This window comes from Pan troglodytes, chromosome 15, assembly GCF_028858775.2.
Source record: "Pan troglodytes isolate AG18354 chromosome 15, NHGRI_mPanTro3-v2.0_pri, whole genome shotgun sequence".
Lineage (NCBI taxonomy): Eukaryota > Metazoa > Chordata > Mammalia > Primates > Hominidae > Pan > Pan troglodytes.
This window is the reverse complement of record NC_072413.2, coordinates 42,057,161-42,074,161: the sequence shown is the minus strand read 5'-3', so window position 1 is coordinate 42,074,161 and position 17,001 is coordinate 42,057,161. Positions and strand designations below refer to the sequence as shown.

Sequence of the window (17,001 nt, the reverse complement as noted above, 5' to 3'; positions counted from 1 at the left end):
GCATTTATCTAATGATCAGTGATAATGAGCTTTTCTTTCACATGATTTTTGGCCACATGTATGTCTTCATTTGAAAAGTGGCAAAGGCCCTATTTTCAAATAAGGTCACATTCACAGTTAGGATAAGACTTCAGCATCTTTTGTGGGGGACACAACCCATACTAGGCACCTATGCAAATGCACAGCTAACATGGAATTTAATGATGAGAGACAATGCTTTTCCCCTGACTTCAGGAAAAAGGCAAGGATGTCCATTCTGACTTCCTCTATTTAGCATGGTATGGTTATTTTAGTTGTACAAAAAGTCAAGAAAAATACATAACAGGCATCTAGATTGAAAAGGAGCAAAAACCGTCTTTATCCTATGATAACATAATAATGTACGTTGACAATTTAACAAAATCTACAAAAATGCTACAAGAAATAGCAAGTATATATAGGAAGGTTGGAGACTATATGATCAATATGCAAAAATCAATAATATTTATGTATACAAGCAACAAATAATTGGAAATCTAAATTAAACAATCACTACCCTTTATGACAACTTAAAAAATCTGAAATACATAGGTCAAAATATGACAAACGATGTGTATGACTTGAACACTTTGAAAACCACAAAATGTTGTTAAAAAGACCTAAATCAGGATAAAATTACACTCCTTCATTGATTAGCAAATAGAATAGAGAGAAGAATATTAATTCCCCCCAAATTAGATCAATAGATTCAATGCAATCTCAACCACAATCCTTGCAGAATTTCCTAGCAGAATTTCCAGACAAGCAAATTAAAAAAATTTGTGCCAAAATTCAAGTGACCTAAAATGGTCAAATTTTATTTTAAAGTAAAATAATCATATACTACTAGAGTCTGATTTCATAGTTATTTCTTCTATCTTTATCCTCTTTCTTCTCTTTTTTTTTTGTGTTTTCTATTATCGATGTATTGAATGCCACAAAAATTAAAGAGGCAAATTGCAATAAAAATTCAACTGTCACGCAAATAAACATAAAATGCAAATTCTGTGCTCAAAAAGTCTATTTTTTCAACTTTTCTGATTTACCACTTCTTATCATCATTCATGCTTAATGTGTGGTACTTTCCTGCCCTGTTGCCAGCTTCTCCTATCTACGGTATTTTTGGCTTCAATTCACACTTACCAGAAAAAACTCTTTAAGATTTATTAACCTGTTTATTTGGTACATTTAGGCGATTTCATTACCTCTGTTTTAATCCTTAGCCATTGAAATAAATCTATAGACAGAAGATGGAGCCAGGAGAGAGAGCACATGCTTGTAATCCCAGCTACTCCAGAGGCTGAGGCACAAAAATTGCTTGAGCCAGGAGTTAGAGGCCAGCCTGTGCAACATAATAAGACTCCCTTTATTTAAAGGAAAAAAAATTGAGAAGTAAATGTTGTCTCTAAGTTGTGTAAAATAAACTTTGAATGGAAATAATCAAGATGTAAGTAAGTTGCAAGATATAGGTCTACTTTATGGGTAAAATATCAGATGCATTATGGAGTGTTTAAAGTTTTTTAAGAACAGAGTTTGGGATAAACTACCACCTCCATGTCAATCTGAGGACTTAAAATCTTAATTCTGTTCAGTAGCTGTCTTACATAGTCATTTAGGATTTCCAAGTCATTTCTTCGTCAGCAATAAAGGAAGAATATACACAGGCCTTATTTGTATTTGATAGGGTCAAATGAAATGTACATCAAAATGCATGGTACATCCTAAAGAATGATATAAAGAACCTATCTGTGGCTCTCATCCAACACCACCCATCCTCCAACTGGTGTGTAAAATCACTCAGAGGTTTACCTTATACCACCAGGCAAGGAGAAGTTTATACAAGTACTTGCATGCTTTGTATATAAAGGTACAATTAATTCCCTTATTTTTAAATTTAATTTAATTTAATTTAATTTTTGAGAAGGAGTCTCACTCTGTTGCTCAGGCTGGAGTGTGGTGGCCTGATATCTCCTCACTGCAACCTCTGCCTCCTGAGTTCAAGGTACTCTCCTGCCTCAGCCTGCTGAGTAGCTGGGACTACAGGCACAAACCACCACACTGGGCTAATTTTTGTATTTTTAGTAGAGATGGTGTTTTGCCATGTGGGCAAGGCTGGTCTCGAACTCCTGACTTCCAGCGATCCGTCTTCCTGGGCCTCCCAAAGTGCTGGGATTACAGGCATGAGACACCATGCCTGGCCTTTTCACAATTTTTATTTATTTTATAAATCAGATTTTTAATTTTTAAAATTTTTAATTTTTGTGAGCACATAGTAGGTGTACATATTTATGGGGTACATAAAATATTTTGGTACAGGTATATAATGCATGGTAATCACAGGGAAAATTTGGCATCCATCTTCTGAAGCATTTATCCTTTGTGTTACAAATAATCCAATTATTATATTCTGGTTATTATAAAATATTCAATTAAATCATTATTGACTATAGTCCCCCCATTGTGCTACCAAATGCTAGGTATTATTCATTCTTTATGACTATTTTCTTTGTATCCATTACCCATTCCCACCTCTCTCCCACTACCCTTCCCAGCCTCTGGCAACCAACCTTCTATTCTTTACCTCCATGAGTTCAATTGTTTTGATTCTTAGATCCCACAAATGAGTGAGAACATGCAATGTTAGTCTTCCTGTGCCTAGCTTATTTCGCTTAACATAATGACTTTCTGTTTTATCCATGTTGTTGCAACAACAGGCTCTCATTCTTTTTTTATGGCTGAATAGTACTCTGTTGTGTATATATATCACATTTTCCTTATCCATTCATTTGTTGATGGGCACTCAGGTTGCTTCCAAATCTTGGCTATTGTGAACAGTGCTGCAAAAACCATGGGAGTGCAGATATCTCTTTGATATACTGATTTCCTTTCTTTTGGGAATATAACCAGCAATGGGATTGCTGGATTGTATGGTAACTCTATTTTTAGTTTTTTTCAGTAGCTTCCAAACTGTTCTCCATAGTGGTTGTACTAGGTTCCTACCAGCAGTGTACAAGGGGTCCCTTTTCTCCACATCCTCACCAGAAATTGTTATTGTCTGACCTTTGGATAAAAGTCATTTTAACTGGGGTGCTATGATATTTCATTGTAGTTTTGATGTGCATTTCTCTAATGACCAATGATGCTGAGCAATTTTTCATATGCCTTTTTGTTTCCTTTCTCTTTTCATGTGTATTTTACACATCTTGAAATTTTCCAACAGTTTAATATTCTCTATAAGTTAAAATTTTTATACATATTAATTTTAGATTTTTTCCGTCTTCATGTTTATTACATTTTTTTTCTGTGATGTCTAATCTGTGGTTAATCCCATTCAGTATATTTTTCATTTTAGTAGCTGTAGTTGTCATCTTTACAGGTTCTATTTGAGTCTCTTTTCTAACTTTCTTGTCTCTACTTAATTTGTTCAATATTTCTACTAGTTTTTGAACATATGGATTATATTTTAATAGCTATTACAAGGTCTTTTCCTGATAATTCTAACAGCTGTGTCAGTTCTGGTTTATTTTGATTAATTGAATCTTTCTCCTTATTTTGGTTTATTTTTCTCTACTTCTTTGCTAACTGGTTAATTTTGATTCAGTGCCATACATTTTGAATTTTATCTTTTTGTGGTTGAACATTTTTATATTCCTACAAATATATTTAAATGTTTTTCTAAGATGCAGCTAAATTACTTGGCAACAGTTTGATCACCCAGATCTTGGGTTTTAAAATCTGTTAGGAAAAGAGCAGCCTTTAGGCTAAAGCTGATTTTGTGCTATTAATGAATTAAGACATTTTATTCAAAGACCTATGAATTATGATGTTTTTCAGTTTGGCTGGCCCTGTGGTAACATCAACTCTCATTTCGTCTACTCCTTTTTGAATGGTTCTTTACCTGATCTTGCATAGTTTATTCAGTGCTTTGTTGACCAGTATTTTGTTGAATACCTAAGGGGGACCCACAGCAGACCTTTGAAGTTTTCTTTCTAGTAAGTTCTTCTCTCTGTGGTTCTTCACCTTGGTCTTCCTGGACTGTCAACTCAAGAGGTCCGCTGGTTTCACACGGGTACTCCCTTTCTATTCCATACCCTGGAAACTCTTGTAAGGTAGTAAGCTGTGACAATCATAGGGCCACTTGTTTGTTTCTGTTTTTTTTTAGGGGCTCCTGTTCCTTGGTGCCTGATGTCCAATATCTTAAAAACCACTCATTCATCTATTTCATTCATTTTTGTTTGTTTGTTTCAGGCAAGAGGGTGAACCATACCCTTGTATCTCTGTTACAGCACTTTTCCTTGATGCAGAAGCAATCCTTTACTGTTTTAGAAGCAATAATATTCTTTCATGGACTTACAAGTATTTTTAAGTTATTTTTTTTAATTAAAATATTTTGGGGAGGAGAATCCAATCTGGTAATTTACTGGCTAACAAAATATAAAAAAGATACTTTAGGGTAAAAGATAAGAATCTATATTCAGATTATTGAAAATGAGCTATGCCAACAAAGAGTGATTTTTGAAGCTTTTAATAGAACTTACTTTGATCTGGCTGGGTGTGGTGGCTCATGCCTGCAATCCCAGCACTTTGAGAGGCTGAGGTGGGTGGATCATTTGAGGCCAGGATTTGGAGACCACCCTGATCAACATAGTGAAACTCCATCTCTACTAAAGATACAAAATTAGCTGGACATGGTGGCACATGTCTGTAATACTAGCTACTTGGGAGGCTGAGGCAGGAGAATCACTTGAACCTGGGAGGCGGAGGCTGCAGTGAGCTGAGATTGTGCCACTGCACTCCAGAACAAAACACTGTCAAAAAAAAAAAAGAAAAAAAAAAAGGACCTTACCTTGACCTGAGATAAGACTCCAGAGGACTAAAAGGTTAAAAGCTAAGATTTTTTTTTTGTCATTGCCATTGTTCGTTCAACCTTAACCTTAAAAGACAACTGTCTGACCAACTCTTTTATGATAGATTAAAGGCCTCAGAGGAGGTATATGTCTCCCTCTCTCTCTCTCACTCTTTCTCTGTCTGTCTCTCTCTCTCTCCTACATACACACGCACACATACACACACACACACACACACACACACACACACACACTAGTTAGGAACACGTTTTGGACCAAAATCTTCAGCTGACAAAGTGCTAGTGTCATGTCAGTTAAGATATGTGTTTTAAAAGAAATCACTAATTTGTCTTTGTCTTTCAACAACAAAAGAAGAACACTGGGAATGTACACACATTAAATATTTAATAGGACTTACTGTTAACATCTTTAAAGAGAACATATGAATCTGCCTTTCCTGTTCTCAGTAATGGGAAGTCAGGGATTTGCATATACTCTTATACCTTCCAACATTTATTTCCTTGCTGTTATTATCTGCTCTGGACCATCACTACTACCCTTATTGTACAGATAACTTTTGTGCATGTTAGCCACCAAGAGAAACTTAGATCTCCTGGTCATAACTCATTTATTTTTTTCAATACTGAGTCAAAAACACTACTTGTTTATTAGGGCTCATCACTTTTCCTTTATTTTAGGACTTTCCTTTAGCAAATATCGTCACGATCTAATTAATCACCATTTTTTACTTTTTACTAAATCTTTGTTATTAGCCATCAAACTTGAACACATTTACCTCTTCAGCTACTTCCCAGTTACCTGTTCCCCCTTATATCAAACCTCTCCACAAAGCCATCTCTAGTTCTTTTTCACACATTTTAGTTGGTTCCCACCTTTTCATTAAATGCAGTATTTTCAGTTACCAGTGATCTTCATGTTGCTGAATTCAACAGTCAATCCTCACATCAAATCACATGTGTCTTTTAGTATGATTTCTCAAAATTGCCATTTCTTCTTGTCGAATTACATTCTTGATTGGCTAACAGAAACATGGACTTTCTCAGTTTTCCTTCCATCTCCCCAGTCCATCAGTCTCCCATCTTTCTGGAGGGAGTGACAAAGGAATTAATTCAGTCACAATCCTTGTTCCTCTCTTTTTCTCTTTCTATATTCAAACTCTTGGTGATCTTACTCTCACAGATGGAAATTTTTGTTTTCACTTGCCCCAGATGGCTTATCCCCTTGTTTCTTCCCTTGCCTTATTTCCTAGCATTCTCTTCCTTATCCTCTCTGTTACTCTCTACTAGATTTTTTGCTTGTGCTGGAGGTTTGTTAGGAATACTCCTAACTTTGGAACTTGACATTTGTGATTTCTTCTGCCTAGAATGTCTCTCCCACAGAGATCTTAATGGTTTTGTCCCTCACCTTCCTCAAATGCTTGTTCAAATATTACTTTCCCAGTAAGATGTGTTCTAACTAATCTATTTAAAATTGGCTCCTCAGTTTCATGTTGGCATTTAACAGTATACCTGTCCTGGTTTATTTTTCTTCCTAACATTTAAAACCTAACTGTTTTAATGTTAGTAAAAACTGATGCATTTTACTTATTTGTAATTTCTATATCCACCCAACAGAATGCAAATGGTATAAGACAAAGGATTCTTTTCTTCTTCTTTTGTTTGCTGATGCATCTCCAGTGCTTAGGAAAATACATGGTAAATCATGGGTATAAATACTTGTTGGGTAAAACAATGAATAAATGGAACGTTTCTGTCACTTTGCTTCTGTCAACTGATGAGTAGAACACTTCTGTCAACAAGAATGGGTTTCAACAAGAAGAAATGGCGATTTTGAGAAATCCTACTAAGAGGACCATGTGATTTGATAATGAAGATTGACCATTGAATTTGGCAATGTGAAGATAACTGTTAACTTTGAAAATGTGCATTTAGTGAAAAGATGGGACCCAAATAAAATGTGTGAGGCAGAACCCAAGGCAGCTGAAAATCTTAATTTCCCTTTAGCATTCAGTATATTTGTCACTTTTTCCAGCAAGTCTTACCTAACTTTGCATGACCAGGTTTCATTGTGATGTGCTTTTCTTTTTTAAAACTTTTTTTTAATTATACTTTAAGTACTGGGGTACATGTGCAGAATGTGCAGTCTTGTCACATAGGTATACATGTGCCATGGTGGTTTGCTGCACCCATCAACCCATCGTCTACATTATGTATTTCTCCTAATGTTGTCCCTCCCCCATCCCCCAACCCCCAACAGGCCCCAGTGTATGGTGTTCCCTTCCCTGTGCCCATGTGTTCTCATTGTTCGACTCCCACTTATGAGTGAGAACATGTGGTGTTTGGTTTTCTGTTCCTGTGTTAGTTGGCTGAGAATGATGGTTTCCAGCTTCATCCATGTTCCTGCAAAGGACATGAACTCATCCTTTTTTATGGCTGCATAGTATTCCATGGTGTATATGTGTCACATTTCTTTATCCAGTCTATCATTGATGGGCATTTGGGTTGGTTCCTCTTATAATGAGAATTATGCTACATGCATTTTTACTACTTTTGTAATTGCCTTTCTCCCTCTGTGAACCTGAATTATAGGCTGAGAGAGAGTAGGAACTTAGTTTTATTTGTTGATCATGTTATAGTAAGTATTTAGAAGAATTCATGTGAAAATTAGATACTACATTCAACAGACTTTTAATATATGCCTTGAAATTGGCTGGTAAGGTGTGCAAAAATACTTTCAAAAGTGATTGAAATATTTTAATTTATATAACTTCTTGAGAAATGTTCATCTTGTAAAAACTGCTACTTGAAAAGATTTATTATGTCAATTGTATTCCCAGACCTTTCAAGAAGTATTAAGGAAGCCAGATCTCATGCCTTACAGCACAGTGGGAAGAACCACTGCCTCCCATTGGTTTGGAGGTGGAGGGTTGAATGTGTGCAACAGAGCTGCTGTGAATCCTGCCATGGAGGCATATGTAAGATGTGCTGAAGCCTTGCCTTTACCTCAAGGGACACTGAGCCAGCCGCCTGCATGAAAGATAAGTAATACTGGTGGTGAATACATAGTAAGTCCAGTTTCAATAGTCAATTGTAAAAGTGATAAGTTTCAAACTTAACATTAAAATTATGTCTTATGTCTGTTACTGAATCCAAGTTATCATACAAAGAAAAACGCAAACTGAAAGTGCCTTAATTTTTTGAAAGAAATCACTATGAAAAAATTAAATTTCACAATGCCCGCTTAGGGATTCTTATTTTTTTTTTTGCCTCAGTAGAGAGTGAGATCATATTAAAAACATAAATTGTGTTTTAATTTGTATAATTATTAAACACATTCAAAATAAACATAGAAAAACAGAAAATATAAGTGAAAAAGTTAAATTAATAAAAGCTAATGATACTGATACTACTATTGACAATATTTGAATATATTCTCTTTCTGCTTTTCTATTTTATACAACATTAGGATAGTACTACTTGAGTAGTATTATAACATTTTTCCTCAAAATATGATATTGTAGATATTTTCTCAAATCCCAAAATATTTTTTGTAACATAATTTTAGTTTGAATATATCATGCCGTAACTGAGTATTTTTCTATTTTTTGATGTTCATATTGCTTTAACATTTTTACTATTGTATATAAAATACTTTGATAAATGTTTTTTGCATGAATCTTTGTATACGTCCTTATATTTGTGATATGGAGAATATTAGATACGTAACTCCTGGGTCAAATAACTTGAATATGCTTAAAGATCTTGACTTAAAGTGTCAAATTGCCATGCAGAGAGATCGTGCCAACATTCTTACTAGTACCTTGGGTGAGGTAAAAATGCCTTGACTTTTAAAAATCTCTTATTGTTGCTATTTTAAATTTCATTTTTATCTAACATTTATGTGGTTGTCATTTTCTAAGTGGCTAGTTTAAGCACACTTTGTAAATTGATGAGTCATTTATATTACTATTTGGTGAAGTACCTGTTTTTGCCTAATTTTCCCTGTGGCTTCATTCTTTTCTATTTACAAATTTACATCAAGGATGCTATTCTTTACATTTATGTTATAGTCATTTTTCTGTTTGTTATTCCTCTTTGAGTTCTATCTATAGTCTCTTTTGAAGTACTGCTTCATGTTTTAAAAAATAAATTTGTTACTCACGCTTCTTTCCACTGATTTAATACTTAGAATTTGTTTACCACCTCTGTTTGATTTATATGAAGCTTCTTATGTGTCAGACACTGTTCTTTATAATATGTTGACTCCCCTGTACCTCACAAAATATCTGTATGAAGCCCCTATTTTTGTCCATGTTTTACAGATGACTAAATCTAGAAATGGAAATAGTAAATTATTTCACCAAAGTCACAGTAGTATGTAAATTGCAGAGCCACAATTTCAATACAAGCAGTCCAACTCCATATTCCATATGCTTAACGAGTATGATGAACTGCTTGTATTTTCTCCTATTTATTACATGATTTTATCTCTTAATTTTTAATTGTTGTACTCTTTTTGATTAATGATATATGTCATGAGTAGGTTATTTAAGTTTTTTTTTAATTTGGAAGACTTATAGTACCAAGAGTATTTTTGAATAATTTATTTTTGCACCTTGATAAAAAATGTTTCTCTGAGCACATACTCAATCTGTATGTAGTACAAATTTTGCTCCTTGAATTTCTATTTAGTTTTCTCTTTTACTATTAAACAATCACCAAAACTATTGTATTTTTAAATGTTTTCATTTTTAAAATTAATATTTCACCTTCTATTACTTTCTTAATAAAAAAACTTTGGTTATTCTTGAGTTTTATGGGTTTTTTAAGTTATTACTACCCTTAGAAATATTTGTCAAGATGTAAAACAGTTTCCATTAAAATTCTGTTTTTAATTTACTTGAAATAGATTCACTGAAGGACAATTCACACTTTATTATATTGTTTTCCCAATTCAGAATGGGGTACAAACCCCCCAATTATTCAAGATTTATTTTATATACTTATCTTATATATTATACCTTTTATATAGAGTTCCTACATGTATGTATATGTGTGTGTATATATATATACTCACGCACAAAAATGTATATATATGTAAATAAAATAAATTTATAGGAGTATTTGTGTATGGGGTGGATGTATATATGTATTAATTATTTATTATAACTATTCTGCAATTGTCCAAACTAATGACTCTATTATTCATTTTAATTTAGATTTCCACACTTGCCTATGATAATTGGTTTGTATATCTATTCTCTCCCAAACTGGGAAATATTAGGACAGAGTTATTACACCATACTTTGTAACCCTTCAGTGCATACAGACACAGTAAATATTTCTTACATGAATGAATGCTTTCCTCCCCGCTATTTAAAGTAGAAATATTTTAGCCCTTTTTTATTTACATATATTTAACCGTCACTTGTAAATCACTAGAAGTAGTATATTTGATTGAAACCTGCAATGCATTTCTACAAATTATTTTTTTGCCTCAGAATAAAACAATTTGAATTGAAGGATTATCTTTAAATTATTAAATACTGCTATTTTTAAAGCAATTTGGGGAAGGTTTTAAGTGTGGTCAGAAGTAGACATTGCCTGTACACAGAAGATTTTTATTTCTTGACCTTTGATTGTTGCTGTTATGAATTTGAAAAAATTAAAAACAGCAAGAGTTTTCATTTAATAGATCCAAGGTTTCTTTAGAGGTGCTTATTTTTGTTTGTTTTTGTAGCAGCATGCAAACCTTCTAAATTTCAGTAATTCACATAAAATATGATATCAGGAAAACACAATCTTCAATAGCTATGGGGAAAATGTTTTGAAATTGCTCTTAATGTTACTCTTTTCCACTTATGAAGGTAAACAAAACTGAGCATCTTATCATAACTATATATATAAATCTAAAATACATATCATAATGTGTATATAGGTATATACATATCATAATGTGTATATAGTTATATACATATTATGTGCTGTATATAAATATATGTTAAAGTATTTTTCATTTGAAAGCAAAAAACTCTTTAATTTTCTGGTGTGTCTTTGTAGTAGGTTAGCATTTTATATCAGCATTGCTTTGGGAGCTCAATTGAATTTCCTTTGAAATTCCTATGTGTCATATAACCTGAAGAGGATCCCAAATGTGAGAAACATTTGTGGTCATAGAGGACTTTCATGGCACATTAAATATGTGCATGTGGGTGGGAGAGAGAGAAAAGAGAAAGAGTGTGTGTTTTTGCTTATGTGGATATCTTTGCATTGACTTACTATATGTTATTTTATTTTTTAATCCTATAGAGTCTGATCTTTTGCCAGTCATGTTTTCTTTGTGTGGCTTTTTAAAATTTTAATTTTTTAACATTTACTTTCATGGGTACATGTGCAGGTTTGTTGTATTCATAAATAGCATACCACAGGGATTTGATGTGCAGATTATTTCATCATCCAGGTAATAAGCATAATACTCAATAGGTAACTTTTTGAGCCTCATCCTCCTTGCACCCTCCACCTTCCCATAGGTCCCAGTGTCTGTTGTTCCTATCCTTGTGTCCATGTGTACTCAATGTTTAGTACCCACTTATAAGTGAGAACATGTGGTATTGGGATTTCTGTTCCTGCACTAGTTCACTCAGGAACATGGCCTCCAGCTCTATCCATGTTGCTGCCAAGAATATGGTCTCATTCATTTTTATGGCTGTGTAGTATCTTATAGTGTGTACATCCACATTTTCTTCATCCAGTCTACTGTTAATGGGCATGTAGATGGATTCCATGTCTTTGCTGTTGTAAATGGTGCTGCAATGAACACGTGCACAGCAGGAGTATCTCTTTCATCTCTACTCTAATAGGCTCACCTCATTAGGTCAGGCCCAGCTAGTTAATTTCCTTTTTGTTTAACATAAATTTGACTGATTAGAGACCTTAATTACATCTTCAAAATACATTTCCTCTTTTCTATTCTATTGGTTAAAAACAAGTTGTTAGTCCTGCCCATACTCAGGAGGGAGGGATTACAGACAGGTGTGGATATCAGGAGCTAAAAATATCGGGGCCATTTTATAATCCTGCCTACCACACTCTGTGACTACAGTTTGCAAATAATTTAAGAGGGAGAAAATAATATCCTGTTTATGTTATCTTAATTTGTAATTTTTCACCTGTATTTTAACCAGCATGAAAACACTGTAGAAGCTATAATATCCTCTGTAATTATTAAATAATACAGTGGTTATGAATATTTTCTTATCTTTGCATAACTCAAAGGAGACTTTTGTGACCATTCTCCTTCTAAGGTAATTTTAATATAATCTATAGAAGCATTCTTCAGATACTTGACCTAATTCCAAATTGGTTCTCTGAAAAAGAGACCCAAATGTGGATACACTTGAACATGTTCATGATGTGAAGAATGATAAATCTTAAAAGATTTTCTCATCATTTGGACTTTTATATTATTGTAACAGTTTGCCATATCAGTCAAGGAGTACTTGTGCCCCACTTGTGGTTTAGATTGCATAATACAAAAGTCTCTAATACTCTCAAATAATATTTTTCCTGAATTTAAGATTATTTTATTCAATATTACAGGAAATAAAAATACAGTCAAGAGAATTTATTTTATTATAGTCGATTTTATTTAAACATACTAATGATTTACTGAAAATTATCATCAATAAACAGAATCTTAGTATGTAATGAAATATGTCTACACTGGAATAATCTTTTATTTTGAAATATTTATGCCTTAGACATTGCTGATTTATATGTCTAGATAATTATCTTTAAATTAATATACAAAAATTACAGTCATTTTTATGGAAAACATCATACTTACACTTTTAAAATGTTTTAACTTGATTGAATTCAATCTATACTTACACCTTCAGCTCCCATTTCTCCTTTTTTGTTTCCAGGTTAAGCTGTAATAGAAATTCAGTTGATGAGACAAGATGGAAGTTCTGCCATTGAATACTCCTTGAACTTGGAACTCTTCTGAATAGGCCCAAAGGAAGAAAACTTTGACTATGTAAAGTACTTTTGGTCATTACAGGTCGACTACTGTGTTCTCTTGTCTTATAAAACAAATATCATCTAAAATATTGTACATGATTATAAACATAACCTTTCCAAAATAAAATCAGAACTTTTTCCTGTGCCAGCATCACGAAACGTTCATATTATAGTGATGAGAATGTTTATAAGTGGATAAGCATTCTCTGTTCATCAGTGATTCTTTTTCTCCCCTAAAATTTAGAATATTTTAAAGGTATTATTGATCATGTTGCTTTCTCTATAAGCTTCACTGCTCATTAATTGCTCTTGAATTGATAGCCATTGTACGTAACTCCCACTGTGGTCAATCATCAGGCAGTAGAACTTAGAACAGTGGGAAATATTCGTTAATATGATTCTTTGATCAACTCAAAAAATATGAGGACTTTTAAGGGTGACATCTAATACAGGTGGATTTAATTTTGTGGACAAAACCTAATATGAAAACCCAACAATTCGTATGGGCCTTGATACTCAGAAGATTAAGTCTTTTAAAGAATCTGGCATGCAGAAAGAGAGCACAGACTATTGCACTGTTAAAGCACTGCAGCCTAGCAGATAGTAGTCCTAGAGCTTTCTGGGTGTCTACAAAGACAACATTATTTAGTCTCATGTGAGTGGCTATTGAAACATACCTGACCTTACAGATTATTTCTCATAATAAACACAATTCTGAGTTAGACCTTGGAAACTTTTGTTAAAATGAAAGTATGTTCTTAGAAAAGAGTAGCAGGTCATACATACATTAAGGCAATTAATAAACTATTCATCAGATTATGATAGCAAATGCCATCAAGGGAAAGAGAGGGATTCTTATTTTGTCTTCTTGTAGAGAAGATAAGAGCCATACATTGTAAAATATCTGTGCCATCCATATTCATTTTATACCTTCCTCTTTTTGTCTACCAATCTACCATTGCATCTGATAGAACCTGTGTATTCCAAAAAAGTGAGGTACAACCTATATAGGTAGGCATACAAATACCTTCATTATCCTTCAAGAAGACAGAATCAGGAAGAGATTTACACAGACTCTAAAGTGAGCTCAGCCAATTTGAGCAGCTATTTTAGTGTCTTGGGATCCACAGCATGGCCTAGAGTTAGTGAAAGGCTTGATAAGGGCACATCTCATTGTCTCCATTGACTCCTTACCTAGGAGGGAGTGGCAGGGTCAGAAAAGGTAAGAACTGGATACTCTAAAGCCAGGGTCCAAGATGGATCCTTCATTGTCCATGTTTATAGCGGAGCTGTGCTCCTTATTTTCATATATCTAAAAAAATGTTCTGCTGACTTATACATGTTTCTCTTAATTTGCTAGTTTATATTTATTAACAATAAATATAATAACAAGTAATATAATATAATATCATAAATATAATAACAAATAATAATAGCTAATATTACTTGTTAATAAAATAATATTAATCCTAATATTAAATAATATTAAATTAAATCCTAATATTTAATAATATTAAATTAAATCCTAATATTAAATAATATTAATCCTAATAGCTAATATTTTCCCTTTATTATAATAAACTTTTCTTGTGAATATTATATAACATCAATGAAAATATTTATTTTCCTTTTTTTTCCTTTGAGACAGTCTCACTCTGTCATCCAGGCTGGAGTGCAGAGGTGTGATTTTGGCTCACTGCAACCTCTCCTTCCTGGGTTCAAGCGATTCTCCTGCCTCAGCCTCCTGAGTAGCTGGGATTACAGGTATGCGCCACCACACCTGGCTAATTTTTGTATTTTTTAGTAGAGATGGGGTTTCACCGTATTGGCCAGGTTGGTCTTGAACTCCTGACCTCACAATCCACCCTCCCCGGCCTCCCAAAGTGCTGGGATTACAGGCGTGAGCCACCATGTCCGGGCTATCTTCCTTTTAACAACATGTATATTTTTAAATTAAGCCATTACATTTCACATGATAATATTATGTACATCTTGGTGAATATTTTATAAACATTATTTTAAATCTCTTGATAGTACTTAGAAACTTATGTCATAAATTATAATGAGATTAATTGAGCAAATCAAACTTCTAGCATTACATAGTAATCAAGATGTGATTGCCAGTGGAGTAATGTTTCATTTTTATTACTGTAATGGTATCTGAAAAAATAGATACATTTTGTTTTTTGTAATTCACTCAATTATGCCATTATGTTTCAAGCTCTTCTGATCCTATTCTGAATTTAACTTTTATTAACCTAAATTTTAGTCACATTTTGCTTTACCTAAATGTCCCAGAATATTAGTATTAACTCTTTTCTTGTGTATAATAATCTTAATAATTTCAGATTTTTACGTCCAAATCTAGTACTTTCAGTATTGAGACTAATTTTGTGAAATTGGGAACTTAATTTTTCATTACATGAAGAATATAATTCTTAGATATTTTTGCTTGCTTAGGTGGCCTTAAAAGGTAAAGACTGCTGGATACACAATGCTATCAACAGTGTTTTTTATAATTCCAGTAGAAATTAATTTTAAATAACAAATATATATATGGTTTAATTTTGATAGCAGATGAAACTTACTTTATGGTTATTGAAGAGTCCGAGTGATTTCTTTGGTTGGAAATACTTTATTGACCCATATGGCAGGAAGACCACTCAGCACAGAGGACTGTTCCCAAATAGGGAAAAATGGGAGGCAGCCAGCAGACACGTGCCTTCTCATATGATGGAGTGTGGTGACTCTTCTCTGCTGCTCTGTGTTTACACAGCCAACTCTCAGGCAGGATTCTCAACTGGACCATACAATGTGAACATGGCAGAGGTAAGGTCAGTGCTCTTCCTTTTGTACTAAATAGGAAATATGACTAATTGTCTCTTAGCTTATAAAATAGAATAACACCTAAACCTTTTATCAACATAGTTGAGAAATAAGTGAGTGATGAAAAGGGCATCTCATGTATTCTTTATCTTGTAAATCATATTGAAAACTTCTACATTAATATCAGAAGTGTATATTTACACTTCCGGTTTGTGTAAAATTTGAATTTATTGCAATTAGTAAAGATAGTATGTCTTAAAAACACACAATATATTCATTGAACTCAACTCAAAGTTTCATTTTAGCACAAATTTTGATGTTTGTTGTCCCCAAGGTAATGGTGATAAAATAATTTTGCACTTTTGAGAGTTACGTAAAAGAAATTCTCTGTAAATAATTTAAATTTTTGTCTGGAAATAATATGTAGTATCATAAAATAGCTTACAAAAAAGCATTGTGTTTCTTATTTTTGAAAGAGAATTGGGTTGAGAATCAAAAGATCTGAGATTGTGCTCCAATTCTTTTAATAATTAGTTGTGTAGTGTTTACCTTTTCTATACGGTATTTTACTGTGTTAGGTCATAAGAGCTAGTAGCATCTAGGCCTTTTTTAGCCTAAAATTCTGTGATACTTAGTTGCGATATAATAAGAAAAAACTTTTCTTTTAGTTACAAACTCTACAGATTTGTGTTTTACATCGATTTTGCATAATGAAGCATTAACAATTATAATATATTTAAAAGGTATTAAAATATTCTCTCATGCCAAAATATCCCATGCAATAGTCATATTTCTAACCTAAGTGTTTCTTGTGGATTGTACTTACAGCAACACATACGGCTTGCTAGATAACGAACCCTTAATAAATATTTGTTGATTAAGTAAACTTTGCAGTTGACAGATACTTATATACATTATTTGTTTTATTCATTGAGGAGAAGAATTATATTACATTGCAGTCATTCACTTACTAACACATTCTCTATAGTGACAGAATAAATGTGCCTTGCTCTATAACACTTGTCCTCTGCCAAATGAGAAAAGAACTAGTGTGTAAAAAACAACAAGAAATACTTGAAAGATTATAGATGTTACCAAAACAAAAGATAGGGCTCAATATGGATTCCATATTGTTTTTCCCAATTTGTTGAAAGACTAATGACAATTTATATTTTAAACAAAATTATTTAGTGATGGAAGTTATCTTTTTGACTTTATCACTTCCATTTTACATAGCAGGTAAAAATGTTAATTTCCCTTGTCAACTT

At 33.1% G+C, this 17,001-nt stretch overlaps 1 long non-coding RNA gene across 1 annotated transcript in view; it reads left to right on the top strand.

Moving 5' to 3' along the window:
* The window catches only part of LOC134808291 (uncharacterized), a 102,302-nt gene extending 94,250 nt beyond the window's left edge, over positions 1-8,052 (top strand). The window contains exon 3 of the long non-coding RNA XR_010150931.1: positions 7,723-8,052. This is a non-coding gene — a long non-coding RNA (uncharacterized LOC134808291). The remainder of the gene's footprint in view (positions 1-7,722) is intronic.
* Positions 8,053-17,001: the final 8,949 nt, after the last annotated feature.